Source organism: Gavialis gangeticus, unplaced genomic scaffold (assembly GCF_001723915.1).
Source record: "Gavialis gangeticus isolate Ggan-Ray unplaced genomic scaffold, GavGan_comp1, whole genome shotgun sequence".
NCBI classification, from domain to species: domain Eukaryota; kingdom Metazoa; phylum Chordata; order Crocodylia; family Gavialidae; genus Gavialis; species Gavialis gangeticus.
In genome coordinates, this window is record NW_017729031.1 from 55097319 (window position 1) to 55112906 (window position 15588).

At 42.9% G+C, this 15588-nt stretch overlaps 1 protein-coding gene across 1 annotated transcript in view; it reads left to right on the forward strand.

Moving 5' to 3' along the window:
• Positions 1-3959: 3959 nt before the first annotated feature.
• The window catches only part of ITGA6 (integrin subunit alpha 6), a 61624-nt gene continuing 49995 nt past the window's right edge, over positions 3960-15588 (forward strand). Inside the window, exon 1 of the mRNA XM_019522928.1 lies at positions 3960-3975. The gene's annotated coding sequence lies outside the window, so the exon portion shown is untranslated. The remainder of the gene's footprint in view (positions 3976-15588) is intronic.

Here is a 15588-nt window from a genome sequence, read left to right on the forward strand (position 1 = left end):
GGGGAGGCGGCTGCTCTGAGCCGGGGGTGCCTGCTGGCTGCTGCCATGTGCGCCGCGGCCGGGGAGCTGCAGTCTCGCTGCCTGGCCTTGCGGGAGCTGCGCCCCTCGCACGTGCTCCAGCTGTGAAGCTGGCTAGAAAAGACTTAGGCTGCTGCTTCCCCGCGCAGGAGGAAAGCTAGTGCTCCGGGGCTCGATCTGCTCCACGACCTGATCAGGAGCCCGGGAGGGATGTAAAATACCAGCCCCTCTTCAAGGCTGAGCTGGTCTCGCACTCCCCATGAGAATATGGCACGGGGGGGGGAGGGTGTTTCCAGTGTAATGGTGCGAGGAAAGGCGGCGCTTGTGGAACAGCCAAAGGCCAAACGAACGGGACCCTTCCCCCAGGCCTCTTCCCAGGGCTTCCCTGAGGAGCTGCCTGATGTTTACTGACCTTCTGTGCGCGCTGCGGTGAGGAAAGGTTTTGTTGGGATAGGACAAGTTAAGCCCTCATTTTGCTTTAATGCAGAAAGAAATAAGAGCGTGGCACTGACCTTGCAAGAGAAGTGGGGCAAGTAGCAGTCGGACAGAAAGTTACATTTATAGGTCCACATTTTGCCCTGACTTGCACTTGTGTAACTACTAATTGCGGTGAATTTGCATGAGTGAACATCAGCAGCTGTTATTGTTAGCTCTTCATGCTTGTAGGACGGGGCTGCCAAAGGCAAAAGAATAAATATCTTAATGCAAGAAGTTACTTTTTAGAATCGTATATCATTGTCCCGGCTTGTGGTTTTAAGAACCAGTGCATGTGATTCTTAAAAGTGTGCATCTTTTACTCTAAACAGTCTATAAAAGGACAATCTACAGTTTATTAGACCTTGTATGGTACAGTCAAATGTGGCTAGTGAGTAGATATTAAAATGTCTAGGGATATTAAACCAGTAGGATAATCTACAGTTTATTAGCCTCCTATGGTATGGCCAAATGCAGCTAGTAGTTAGGAATTGGAATATGTGGGTACATAAAACCATTCTGTAGGAGTTCTTGGTCTTGGGAGGCCAGTTGCAATGTTCAGGCAAGTTTGTGAAATTTTAGATTAAAATTTCTCTAAGATTATTAGAATGACACTTCTGCATTAGCTGTATAGAACACCTGGTGGCAATTCAGATCTGAGGGAAGAGAAAATAAGCAGATCCTTACCTTATGGACAGGGCTGTCTGAAAAAAAAACCTGAGTAATGCAGAACCAGACTAGGGAACAGTGCGCACAGGCTGAATCTTGCAAACTCCATCGGAGTCATGCAAACTGCTATAAGGTAGAAGACGGGGTAGAGTTGCATGTAATAGACTTGAAGAGTGGCCCAGCAGTTTGGGTGCTCTATGTGTTTTAGGAGACCAAGGTTCAATTCCCTGCTGTACCTCAGTTTCTATCTGTTAAATGGGGTTAATTATATTTGCTGGACTTACTGGGGTGTTGTAAGAATAAATGCATTAAATATTGTAAACTGCTTGGATACTTCAATAATGTTGGCATATAAAATACTTTACACAGCATCCCTAGAAGGCAACATTTTTAAGCTCTGTCGAGCTGGAAACATCTTGTCAAATAGCAACATAATCAAACTCGGTGGGAGTTTTGTCATTGGAAAACTGAACTAAAGGACTATATTTCGGGCTTGGTCTTGCATTAGTAAAAAAACTAGATAAAATAATGGTACTTACTGTTGGTAGCAAACAACTCCTTTACAGTGTCCATTGGGTGCGCTGAGGCCACCCCAAACACAGGAACTCTTTCTATAGGCAGGACAGCTTATGTCCTTTGTGCATGTGTTTCAGGGAGGTCTGGATGCTGGCAGCAGTTGAGCCTATTTGACAGTTAAGTAGGTAAAAATTACTGTTATTGTCACAGCTGAAGATGGGACATGCTGTTGGGAGTGATTGCAGACTACCTGTGGGTCTGGAGCTCTATCCAGCTTTGTTTTTCAGCAATTTTGCAAAGATAGTTTTATAAACTGTGGCCTCATTGAATCAACCACCCAGATCAGCTGAAACAATAAAAATAATAGATTTTATATATTTTGCATGTTCCTCTTTATCGAATGCTAACGTCAAAGCTCAGCTTTGGATTTTTAAGTGAACACTATTAAACATGCAGCCAAAATGCACAAAATAGATTTTACCACTGGACCTTAATTGAATGTGACAGCTGAGTTCTTGCTTGGCATGGTTCTTCAATCTAAATCATAAATCCAGACTGATCATTTTGTGCCAAGTAATTGGATCCTAGCAAAAGCAAGCAGGGAGGAGAATCCTTGGGCTTTATCATTTGAATCTAGGAATAGAGAACCCATTTCAGCATGCCAACTGCATGTTATCAAAGATGGTCTTAGTTGTCTCAGCAATATTTTCTTAATTATCTTTCTCCTTGACCTGATACAGGTTTCAAGATCAATTATTTTCATTTTCTTGCCATCGCTGATTGCTTGGAGTGAGAATTACAAAGCCTTTGTAGGATGTGGGTGGGGAAATTTTGGGGAAATATGACTAAGATCAAGGTACAATTGCAGTTGCCTTTAATAAAACAATGTTTACTTTTGATGATCTTTTCCTTGTTCACAGGATGCAAAGGGTTGTATATTTCTAGATTTATATGATGATAATTACTTACCATTATAATAAAAAGAAAAGGACTTATATAATTGTAGATGACTGGTGTAGGCTTATTCCCAATTTAATAGGTCACTGTTACTATTAAGTATAAGGTTATGAGCTTAAGGGCAAATAACAGTTTTTGCCGCAGGAGGGAAGCTCTTCACTTGCAAGTGACAGAGCAGAAGAACTTGGGTTTATTAGGCAATTGTAGGATGTCTTTGACCTTGTGATGTTATCAAAAAGCCAAATGCAAGACAGATCAGGGGAGGTGTTTCCAATAAGGTTTGGAAAATAGTAATAATGACTGTACAAGGGACTGGTAAGATCTCTTCTGAAATGCTGATCGCTCATGTTGAAGAAATACAAACTCAAAGTGGAACTGATGCAGGGAAGGCTGTCAGGCCGATCAGGGGAATGGAGTATATATCATTCAAGGGAGACAAAATCCCTGGTTTAGTAGTTAGTCTGGCAGAACAAAGGTTAAAGGACTATGTGATTTCCCTCTTAGTACACCAAGGTAAATGCCAGGAAAAGAGAAGAGTGGCTTAAGTGAAAGGACAATGTTGGCACAAGAACAAATGGCTATAAACAGGCCATGCATAAATTTAGACTGGAAATTAGAAGGAAGACTTTATCCATTAAGCAAATGAGATTCTCTTACAGTTTTCCAATAGGAGTGGGTAACCAAAAAAATCTAACTAGCTTTAAGATGGAGTTTGATCAGTTTATGACCAATTTATGAAAGATATGCAGAAGCAGCAGGAAACTGAATTCAGTCATGCGGCAGCTCACTTCTAGTCCTTTAGTTCATACCAATTAACACCATTAGAGATTTAATTTTGTGACTTAGACTGGGGTATCAAACTTATCCAGCTCATGGGGACAGATGAGTGGTGCGGGACCAATCCATGGGCCTGATCAAGCATCCTTCCCCCCACCCCACTCTACCCTATGCCAGATCTAATGTACATGGTGCCTGCTCCAGGCGGTTTAGGATCATAGAGGAGAGGCCTGGGGTCCTAGGCTTGGCTGCTGCTGCTGCAAGAACAAGACATGGTGACAGGCTTCTTCCTGCAGTACTGCTGCTCTTGCCTGGGTGCTCTGCAACCAGGCCAGGGAGAGTAGCAGCTCTGGAGCCCCAGCAGCATGCTGCAACTCTTCTCACAGTAGCAGCCAAGTACCTGGGCAAGAGCTGTTGTGCTGGATCCCTAGCAGTACTACACAGAGAAAGAAGCACAGCCCGACATTGCAGCATTTGGCTGTTGCTGTAGGAGCAAGCTGCAGTACTTCTGGGCCTCCAGCACCGCAGGTTTCACCCGGGCTCTTGGCAGCTGCTGCTGCAGGAAAGTCCTCCCATCACAACCAGAGTCAGGGCAAAAGTCTGTGGGCTGGATGACCTGGCTCTGATGTTTGACACCCCTGAGTTAGACCACTGGTCCTACAAGCACTTGAACATGTGTATATTTTTACTTATTATGCTAGTCTCTATTTGAATGGCTTTAAGGAGCTAAATGGGTATTTTTCAAGGCAGGCGAGAAGGAAGTTGTAGTGGTCAAATTTCAGGATACTGAAGACCTGGATGACAGTTTAGCTCTGATGATAGAGGGGAAAATTCAGATACCTAACTTGCTTGGGCCATGTCCATGCTAGAAGGTTTTTCTATGAAGAGGTTTTTCTGTTTGCAGCTACCAACACTGCTGTGTTATTGGAGCGTGGGCTACTTTGGCACTTGGGCTGATTCCTCTTATTCCATGTTCCTGGCGTAAGAGGTGTTTCATGTGGAGAGAGGCCTAGATTTTATGGTTGCTGATACTGCAGTGTTTGTACAGTTTTTCTAGGCTGGCAGCTGTATGAGGGGGAGGGCTTTTATTGTCCTGAGAAGTGGTTTTATTAAAGGAACTTCTGTCAGCAAAACTTTTGAAGTGTAGGTCAGATCTTAGGTATGCTTGTGAATTCCACTGCATCTAACTAACTGCACCTTTCTGTATCTTAACATTTCTGCTAGCTTTTACTTTGTCTATGAGTTCCAAAAAAGTGGCTTTGCCCTTTGTCTCCTAGCCTCTTTTATAAATGTTGCAATTGGGACAGCAGTATTACAAAAGTTTTACTGAGAGTAATTACCAGATTCTGCTGCCCTGATTCTTTTATCCTTCTTCTCTGGATGACTCTTGTTTTCCCCTCGTTTCTTTGGTGGATTGTCTCCTCTTCAGGATGCTTCCTTTGACGACCTTCCTGTTTTCTTTGTAGAGCCTATACCTGTGAATCTAATCCGGATGATTCTTTTTCACTATTTCATCTGTGAAACTAGATCAGTTTGCAGTTGCATTCTGGACATATTGGAAGGGCAAGGTGAGTGTTGAGGAGGCTGGAGAGGATGAGGTTATAGTAGTTTAGATATAAGATCCCTATGTTTTAGTATTTGGAAGAACTGATTTGGAAGATGTAGAAGTTTAAAATGGGAAGGTCATTTATATCGTTATGAGGGTTCAAAGAGTTAAACAGGGTTTGATTTGTTATCCTCTGTGAAGAGGAGGAATATGGAGTTGCCAGGGTCAAAGGAGTAAGGAGAGAGAGATAAGGAGCTCTTTCTCCCTGACTCCCGGTATGAGTTAACTGAGTCATCTGTGGCAGAGAGTTGAAAACATAAAGCACATACTGTAAGAAGTGTGTCACAGCACAGAATGAAGTCTCTTCATGAACATTCCTATTATGCCTACGCTAGTGCCCAGTTTATCCAGTAAGCTATAGAAATACAGCACAAGTAAAGCACTCCCAGGACTATCCTGCACTAGGGAGGCTTTCCTGCAAGGCCCTCTGGTGGAGATGGAGCTTAGACAGTCCCAAAGAATACTTTTGTTGTAACTAAACCACTACCTTACACAACATAAGCTGGCACAGTATAAATAGCATATCCGTGTGTGCTTGTGTATGCATGCATGCGTGGGGGTCAGTATATCTATGTCATCTAGGGCTCGTGTTTTGTTTTTATACTCCTAACCAACACAGGGGCTGGCAAGGTTTCTTTGTATAGACTTTGGCCTGTACTTGGAAGCCTCTGCCAGTATGTCATGCTACCAGACCATGTTTATTGTGAGTGCACTTCACACCATCAAAACTGTTCTTTTGCTTGTGAATGTTTTCCAGTCTTCCACGAATAAAGCAAGCTATAGGAGCTAAAGGACAGTTTTGCTAGTTTTAACTGTGTCGATTTTTAGAGGTTTTTGCAATCGTATAGCACCTCTAGCCAACGTAGCCATACTAGCAAATGAAGGTGAAGTCACACAAGAAAGCTTGAAGACAGTCTGCATTAGCATAGTAGCCTCTCCTCCTCCAGATTTTTCCTGGTGATGCCAGCAGTTTTCAGGCCATTTTACTGTATCTTATGGAAGGCTCAGATTCTTCATCAAGACTATGCTGGATGCATGACTTGCATGAAATGGTATTGTTAGCTATGAGGCCTGACTAGAAGAACAGTTTATTCCTTTGTCTTCTGATTTCAGTGGGAGTTTGCTGAAGGATTTGGCCATGGTCTGCAATGATAGTAAATAGCCTCAACTTCAAGCGACAGCTTTCAAAAATAAGCTAAGACAGCAACGGCAAGTAAAGGTTATTGAACTGGTGCTTTACTACTGGAAAATGCACACACGCGTTTTATTCTTTGTTCTGTCCTTTTCTTTAAGTACCTGGAGGCTGATGGTCAAATATAGTGTTAACATAAGCAGGTACTATCTCATCAACTTTGATGGAATCGCAGTAGCTCAGGGCTGTCGAATTTCAAAGCAGTCAGGGTCTACACTGCGTGGACTGCACCAGGGTGAGTCATGGGCCCTTGCGGGCACCCCTGCCTAACACTGTGCAGCATAGTCCCTTTCTGCTCCACTGCCCTATCCCTTGGTGTAGGAGCAGGAAGCAGTAGCTGAAAGAGGGAAAGGGATCCTGGAGCTCCCAGCTGCTGTTGCTGTCCCCCTTATTGCTTTGGCTGTAGCTTAACCCCTTGCAGGCTGTATGTGGCCTGTAGGCCACCAGTTAGACAGCCTTATGAATAGCTTATGAAACTGGTGGTAACTCCCTGGAATAATGATAAATGCACTTGTGGAATGGCTAAAAAAACAAGATGCAGTGATAGCCTCTATATTTATTTGTTTGTAAAAGTCTCAGTAAGCTGTAGTAGACATCTTTGGAAGCACTAATTAGTTTCATTAGGTTTTGCGTTTGGAACAGTGACAAGTGTTTTTGCTACATCTCTGTTTCTGCAAGCTGAGATGTTGTTGCACATGAAAAGCTGGGAAATGTCAAGCCTTGGCAAAGACATTTTCAAAATATAACTGCTCTTTTCATCTAGATGACTTAAGGTTCCTATTCTTCACTTGTCTGTTGCTTATCCTTTCTGGAAGGCATGAATTTGTGACACTTACTCTGTATACCAAAACCCTGATTAGTAAATAATGTTACAATATATAAATTAACAGAATGGATGTTGTATATGGCCAGCCCAGTAAGCTTTGATGCAGAATATTATAGGTGTCCTGGAACCTGTAAAGAAATCAGATCTAAAAGTTTTAACCTTGTATGTTGTCAACCTGGAGATGAGATTAGAACAGCCTGAACAGAACAAAAATAGTTCATAGTGCAAACAAGGCCGGACCTTGAACTGGGGGAGGAGAAGGCAGTTGTCCTTGTTAAACTAAATTAACATTTTAATATGCAGGTTAAAGACAAGGATTTTCCTTGACAAGTTTGTTCTATTCTTGGATAGCAGGGTTAGTGAGTTGTTTATAAAGATCTCTGAACTTAATCCAATCTAAGAACATGAATAAAAGTGAGTGGGGGTACAAGAGAGGATCTGAAAAACAGCAACACCCCCAGTGCTGCTGCTCCTGTCTAGGCTAGGCTGCTGTAGATATGCACAGACAGTTGGGCAGACCTCTGCCATTCAGTCAGACATGAGTACAATCCTGTCTTATACTTAAAATTGTAGCCCTTTTGTCTTCAGTAAAGCTATTAATGAGTCATTCTTTTGTGCAGAGGGTCATAATAGTTAAGACATCCATTTTAATAACAAGAAAAACATCTGGTACAATCCAGATTGAGAATTCAAGATGCTAATGGGTTAGGATAAATTTATCAGAAGTACGTGACCTGCCAGGAAAAGTCCAAGGATGGGGAGAACTGAAGAATTTTCTGTCCTCCTCTTGTCCACCCTTTCTATTCAGTTTGAAATCTGAAACCACAGGTCCAAAGCTGACTGTGGAATACTTGACATTTGTGGGTTTTGTTTTAATTCTCTTCAGTACAGAAATGAGACTCAGAGCTAAGAACAATGGTTCTGCTTTGAATCGGATTCCTGAAAGTTCTAGCTGGCATACCGCCTCGCAAACTAATTGTGGTCCCAGTCTAGCTGACTGGTATGAGAAAACTTACACTGTGCTTTTGAGTGACACAGTCAGTAGAAAAAGATGCGTAGAAAACATGAGATGCAGGAATTTAAAAAAAGTGCTGTTCAAATATCTGAAGCATATAAACATGCACACAACAGTTCTTACTTTGCTGTATGCAGTTATGTTTCAGGGCAGAAGGATTTGGGACAGGTGTGACATGTAGTTTTGGACATCCTTCTGTAATAGGAACAGTTCAAAGGTCATTCTACATCTGGCATAGTCATAATGCTTCCTATTTACATTTGGAAGCATCACTGTCCTAGACTGAGTTTTCAACTCCTAAACGTATGGAAGAAGCAGCTGTGGTCTTGAGAGGCAAAGTGCTTTTAGACTTGTCTCTGCAGAGACATTAGTATTTATTTATTAGAATTGTATGTACCTCTTTCCAAGGAGTCTTAGGGTAGTGTACAGTAGAAGACAAAAAATATGGAATTAGAATTAAATATTTAAAATGATGCATCAAGGGAAAATTCTCCCCATCCCCCAAATTAAAACTTTATGCTTCACACCCCACCATTCTGCTCCCCTGCCTCTGACCAAGGAAAGTGTCCTCCCATCCAACCCAACCTCACTTTCCAACCCATTCAATACCAGCATAAAAGAACAACAAATTCCTCCCCCACCGTATTTACTGCAATCTCTGCCCACTGCCACTCCCCTGCCTCACACCCAGGGGAATCCTCTATTCCTTCTACCTCCTCCCCCTCCTTGATACCATTATCCCACCCAAACCCATGCCTCCCTCTCACATGGCTGTCTGTGCCCACCACCTGTTTCCCTGTCTCACATCTGTGGGAGTCCCCAAACCCATAACACACTCTCTCACAGGGAGACCTTATTGAGGCTTGTGGGTTATGGTGAAACAGTGGTGGAGAGGTGGTGGTAATTTTGAACATGGAAGGAGCTGTTGAAAAATTCAATTATGCATAACAATTATTTGGAAAAAGGTAAGGTACAATTTTTTTTGTGCTAGTATGTGTTATGCATAGGGGTGTGCTTTTATTTATTTATTTATTTATTTTTTTAAACTGAAATAGCTAAATGAGTTAAAGCTGCATTTTCTACTGGAGATCCATTTATTGATTGCTATTAAAGTGCCTTATACCAGCACAGCTTCTACTTCCTTCCAGGAACAAAATGTATTGTTAAATGGCACCTCTCCACAGATGTATCTGCATACATGCTGGGGGAATTGTACATAATGGTCTAATTCCTGAGTGTAGTCGATGCATGTGGATAAGCTCCCATTCATTCCCATCTTCCAGTCACTTCCATTTGTGATGTGAGGGCAGAATAAATGTCCTTTCTTTTGCTTGGGAAGCATGGCAAATAGTTTGTTTTAAGAAGCTACCTTAGAAACTTTAGGTAAAATAGGTTGTCTCTCTCTGCAGTTGGGTCATTTGAGTAGAATCTTAGACTGAATTGGGACTGTTGTAAATCTGCACAATGGGGCAATCAAATTAGGGAGAAAGGAGCAATTTTTGTATTATCTAAGTTTGTTAGAAGTGTGTTTAGTAATAAGCAATCTTTATGGTAAAAGTGCTTTGCATTTGCATAATGTCTTTGTCTGAAAATTGCAAAGCAATTTACAGTGGTAGTATTCCTGTTTTACAGATCAGAAAACTGAGGCAAAGATGCTTGCAGAAAATCATTGTAATTATAACTAAACAGTTTTTAATTCTGTGGGCAGTGGATGTACTGTAATTTTAAACTGGGCAGATTAGCTTGTCATTCAGAAATGGGACAGGAAGGCTGACTTCCCACAAATGTTATTTTTTGTAAGCTTAATAAAGAAAACAGAAAAAACGGGCAATAATAAATTGAATCTGTAAACCACTCTATCTCAAAATAAAATGGAAAAATTCCCAAATTGATTAGATGTCTGGCATTATTATTGAAGTAAATCTTTCACAAGCTACAGAGTAGTACCATCCAACTTTCATTCTTTTTTAAGATCTAGATAAATATGCTTGTCATTGCCATAATATAATTTAATAATGGAAAGTTCTTCTAGGAGTAGCCAGATCTGCTGTAGAATAATGGCTATTAAATTGGTTTTGGGGCTTAGGTTATTGTTTGTTTTTAAACATTTGAAGATCAAGTTGGAAGTGCGAAAAAACATCTCCATGGGACTGAAGGTTAAAGGAATGCAAATGGATAGGTAAACTGTCCTTTTAAAAAGAAGTAAGCAAAAATGTACGTTAGTTGAAGAGATTGTTTCGACTTCTTCATTGAAATGTACTTTGATATAGAACTAACATTTAATGGTAATGTGCTTGATAGGCCACAGGGTAGTAAGATGCTAACATGCTTAGGAAGATTTTGAAAGAAAATACATAAAATGACATGGCATATCTGACCGCCGGGCCTTCCCCAGCCGCCCTAGGGCAGCTGTGATCTCCTTGTGGTTGTCTCCGCCCCTTCCGGGCCTGTTTGTCGCTGGCGTAGTTCTTTTTCCCATGCTGCCAACCCCGTTCTCGCCTGCCATGACTTGATGTCCCTAGTGGGCAGGGCTAGTTCATGGGTCCCTCGGTGGCCCGGGCTAGGCCCGATGGTTGCTCGCGGGGCTCCGCCACCCCTGCACCCCGGCCTCACGCCACCTTCGATGTATCGCTGTCTCGTTGCCCGTGGTTGTCCCCGCAGGCCTCGGCTGTTGTTCTAGGTCTCAGGGCCAAATGCAGGGGACACTACTAACCCTGTAGTGTCATATGCCCTAACCCTATCCTGTGAGGGACCTTTGCCATCGCCTCTGTTGAAGTCTCACCACAAGCCCCCACCACGGTGCACGCCTCTGGGCTCCGTTCACCTAACTCAGGGACGCTGGAGTCCCTACAACTCCTAACCGATCCTCCACCAGCTCCCCGTTCCTGGACCGTTATGGGTGGGGAGGGCACTCCCCACTAATGGCTACTTAGTGCCTATCTCGGACCCCTCCGTCAAATGTCCAGAGGTCCTGGCGGCGATCCTGCCCCGATTTACCCTCCTGCCGGGTTGTCCTTGGCTCTTTGCCCCTTCTTTGGTGTCCTCCACACCCGCCATCCCAACATGCACTTCAGGATCCCGCGGTGCTCCCGGAATTGCTCCTGTCTTCACTCACTTGGTCGGCCCGTCGCTTCTCCGGAGATCGGCCAATATCCTGGTCGCAGTGCCTCCCTCCTCGGCTACCAGCCTCTCCGACTCGCTGGATCTTTGGGGGCTTGCCTGCGGAGCCCACTCTGCTGCTGGCACTAGCTGCAGCCTGGTCTCCGGGCTATCCTCCCCCTCCGGAGCGGCGACCACCGTTTTCAACTCTGCCGGCCAGCGTCTGACGCCGACATCACCAGCTGGCCACAGCTGTACGAAGAGGTGGCTAACAAGCCGCGCAAGTTCCTCTTCCTGCTCTGCATGGCTTTCGTCCCAGGCTGCAGGTAAGTGTCCTGCGTTACTGCGGCCCCTGGGACAGCATATTAGGATCGCAGAAAATTTAGGCTTGGAAGAGACCTCAGGAGCTCATCTAGTCCCAAAGGCGTGCTCAAAGCAGGACCATCCCCAACTAGATCTTCCTAGCTGAGGCTTTGTCTAGCCAGGTCTTAAAAACCTCTAGTATAATATGCCGTATTCTTGAATGATGCACGTATTTATTTCTAAGAAATAATCCATACTTAGAAAAACTACAGACATACGTAGGCAACCTCTTGTTCTGCAGTTACATAAGAATCCAACCTAGAAAAAAAAGAACCTAAATTCATTTAAATTAATGTTGCTTCAGTGCATTGTATTTTATCACTTCTAAATGAAGTACCTGAATCTTTTCCACATCTCTAAAGCTTATAAAAATGAAAACAAAAGAGAGACAGACAGATATCTTGACCTGTATATTGTGTGCAGAGCATTTCTGTACCTTTCAGCCTTGTGGGTATTCTTAAGAAGAATATCCCTTTGCACTTGAGAAATGAGAGCAATGCATCTTTGGGTTCGTCTTTCAAGGACCAATCTATATCATTGATGATTTTTTCTTTTTTTAACAAGTCCAGCAGTGCCATTTTATTTTAATGAATATTTCAGAAGTATTCTCTGTAAATTGAATGGGGAAGATGATGTGCTTCTACAAGGCTTGGGGTTCTTCGTAGTTCATAAGCAGCTTGCAAAGCATCTGGATAATTAGTAGTGGGTTGCTGAATTAAGGAAGAGCTGCTCATCTGATTGTTGAGGCTTTTACTTCAAAAGGAATTGCTTTTCCACTCAGCTAGAGCACATCAGCTGTCCCGCACAGCTGATTGGAGAAGCAGCACCCTTTGAGAAAAAAGCTGTGGCAAATGAATGGTGCTGCACAGCTTCACAGGTTAAGTGAGGGGGGAGATGGCAGGACCTAACCCTATGTAGTATCCAGAGTCTACTGTAAAAACCTTGAATCCCAGGTTTTAAAAATTGCATTTTGCAGAGTACTAACTGGTGATCCATGTAGCATAGACTCTTTGCATGGCATTTGCTTTCTTCCATTTTCCCTTTATTAAATCACGTCTAAAAGTATATTACTTCCCTAATATTAGTTTCCCATGTAAGCAATTATCACAGTTCATACAGGGATGTTATGGCTGTGAATAGAAGGGATGGAGGTCTCCATTATCAAGAATTCACAGGATGAAAAAGTCCTTGTCTTAGTACAGTATGTAGAACTTGTGCTCTCCATTTTAAGAGATGGCTAAGTAGCTTCAGGGTAATCGCTACGCTCATCTATTTGCTTTCTTTCCTTCCTTCTACACTGTGCTGGAGTTTGAGTCCCAGGGTTTTGTGTTAATAAAATGATTGACCTGCTGCTGCTGACTTAAGCACTATATCTTCCCCCAGTCTGCTGTCTCTAGGGGCAGAATGCCTGCAGTTCTTGCAGACTTAATCTGGAGTTTTGGGTGCTTAGTATCTCTGATAATTAGGTTCATGAAGAGCATCTTGTAAATGCAGAGCAGTCAGGCTGAAAATAACTTTTGAATGACTCATTACACTTGCAAAGTGATGTGAATTGCTTGAGTTTTTGAGATGTGCGTAGTAGCATATGCACATGAAATGTCTGCATAAGATCCTGAAAATAAAGTGGGAAGACAGAATACCAAACGGAGGTACTGGAACATAAAGGACAGAAACCACTCAAGAGGGGGAGACTGTGACAGACTGGCTATGTCAGGAGAATGGGAGGAGACCATATCCCCAGGAATATTTTGTATAGCAAGATTCAAGACAGCTCTAGAAAGTGGGGTCCCTCTTTATGGCGGTACCACAATGTGTGCAAAAATGGATATGAAGTTGTTCAACATCAGCCTATAAAGATGGGAGGAGTGTGCAGAATCTCCTCTGATGAGAACGTCTGATACTGGGTGCAGCATGAAGGAAGAAAGCAGTATGCTATACGCTTGGAATTGGGCTTGTCAGCCACGAACAGATTTGTCAGGCATCCGACTAGACTGCTTGCATGTACACACCATGATTCAGAGGATCGAAGGTTGCCTACGTATGCATAGGTTGAAACTGGAAGGAAAGTGTAAATTTCAGGGACAGCCGAAATGGGCAAGTGCTGCTGAAAGGGATCTCATCATTGGCTGTGTGGTTCCCCTTTTCACAGTGTTGTTTACATTTTAAGTGTTCTGTATAAAAATTGTAACTATTTTTAATGTTGTTTTCCCATTTTTTTTCATATACACTGCCAAAGTTTTGTACTAGTTAAATCTATTGGCTGTGGATCCTGCTTTGTCCAGGGGCATATAATTAAAATTGCTCACTGGCTTTTCCTTATTCAATTCCTCAATTAAATATTTAGAATTAAATTCTAAAATTTATTTGGTATGGGCCTCAGTCTCCATATGAGAAGCAGACCTTGAAGATGATGACACACAATGCACTTGTTCAGTGGTGCTAGAAATAATATATATCTTTTTCATCTATATTGGGGAGTTGCATCTGATAAACCATGAGCATAAGGGATAAGAGAGAACTTTCAAAGCCCAAGATCCATTTATGTTCATACAAGTCAGGCTGGTCAGTGGGAAACTTAATGATATGATTTGGTCACAGAATGCTGAGTAACATTCAGCTCCTCTCCTTTTTCTTTTCTCCATTTTTTCTCCATAAGTAGCAAGAGGATAATGGGCTCTGTTGCCTATAGTCAGCAGAGATCAAGCGAAGTTGCACTAACTAGTAAAGGGTACATTTTTTGCCTATCTTTCAGCCTACAAGAATGTCATAGGAAAAGTCTATTTGAGCTCCAGCATTATTGTCATGCTCTGCTTAAGTGAGAATGTGAAAAGAAAGCAAGGAAAGAATGTATGCATTTGGTGTGGGGGAGGGTGATAAAAAATGAAGTATAGATTATGTGGCTTGGTAGAAGAAAGTAAATTTAAGTTTCTTCATTTTAAACTCTCAGATTCTAGCTACTTTTTGAAACAAACACAAGTTGTTTTCAGAACTGGAAAACCTTGAACTCCTCACAGTTTGCCCATTCCTTCTCATGTAATATATTGTACATGTATGGAGGAGGAGGGAGATGTCTATGGATGTCATAGCTCAGTTTATTTCCTTAAAGATATGCTGAATGGTTGCATGGAATTAAAAGAGGGTTGTTTGGGCGCTCTAAGCAAATATGTAACTCCTTTTTGAGCAACATGTTGTACTAATAAAAATATCTTAATGGAGTGGTCACCTTCTAAGTGAGGGGACTGTCTGAATTAAGTTTATTTGAATAAATTGTGGTTTAGATGGTATCTGAGTGCACAGATTCTTAAATCCTGACCTTCAGCAAAAAAGGGAAAATGTTGGGTGTCAAGAAGAGAAGTCACTCTTCTACTATGGTAACATTTCTTACTTGTACCTTTTGGTAGTTAACCTTCTTTCTTGGTCCTGTGAGGTACAGTTAGTCCACAGCCATGCAGATTTAAAAAACTGGAGCTTTGGTGTCTTGGCTTGACTTTGCCATCTATACAGATTTCTCCTGGTTGGCCGTATATTATGTCCTTGTGCAGAAAAAGCTTTATTAGTAATAAAGTTTTAATTGCACAGCTTGCATCAGTGGTTTTCAACAGTTTTAGGCTCAAAGCACCTTTCCGGCTCAGGAGGGTCCCTCAGAAAATGCCAGCTCTTAGTTTCCATTCACTTTCTGGCTGTGGGTGAACTGATAAGAGATTTTTGGGGCCGATACTGATAGTTGATTTTTAAGGAGGTATGTTGGCTGATATCAATCTGATTTCTGATACCAGCCCAGGAGCTTGGAGAGCTGCATGCAGCTGGTAAGTCTGGTGTGGTGGAGGGTGAGGAGAGAGGAGTGGGGCTGGGGAAGTGTTGCTCAGCCAGGTCCGAGCGGCGACAGGACAGAGTCGTTGCTTGTCCGGGGTGGGGGCGGGGCTTGCGCTGCAGTGTGTTGCTGCGCACTGCTCATCCAGGAGCTGCTGGTCTGGTGCTTGTCTGGCAGCTCCTGCTGCTGGTCATCTGGGAGGGCATGGGGGAGGGGGCGTGTGCCTCTGGATGTGTGCAGGGTGGGACCCTGGCCCACCCCGCCC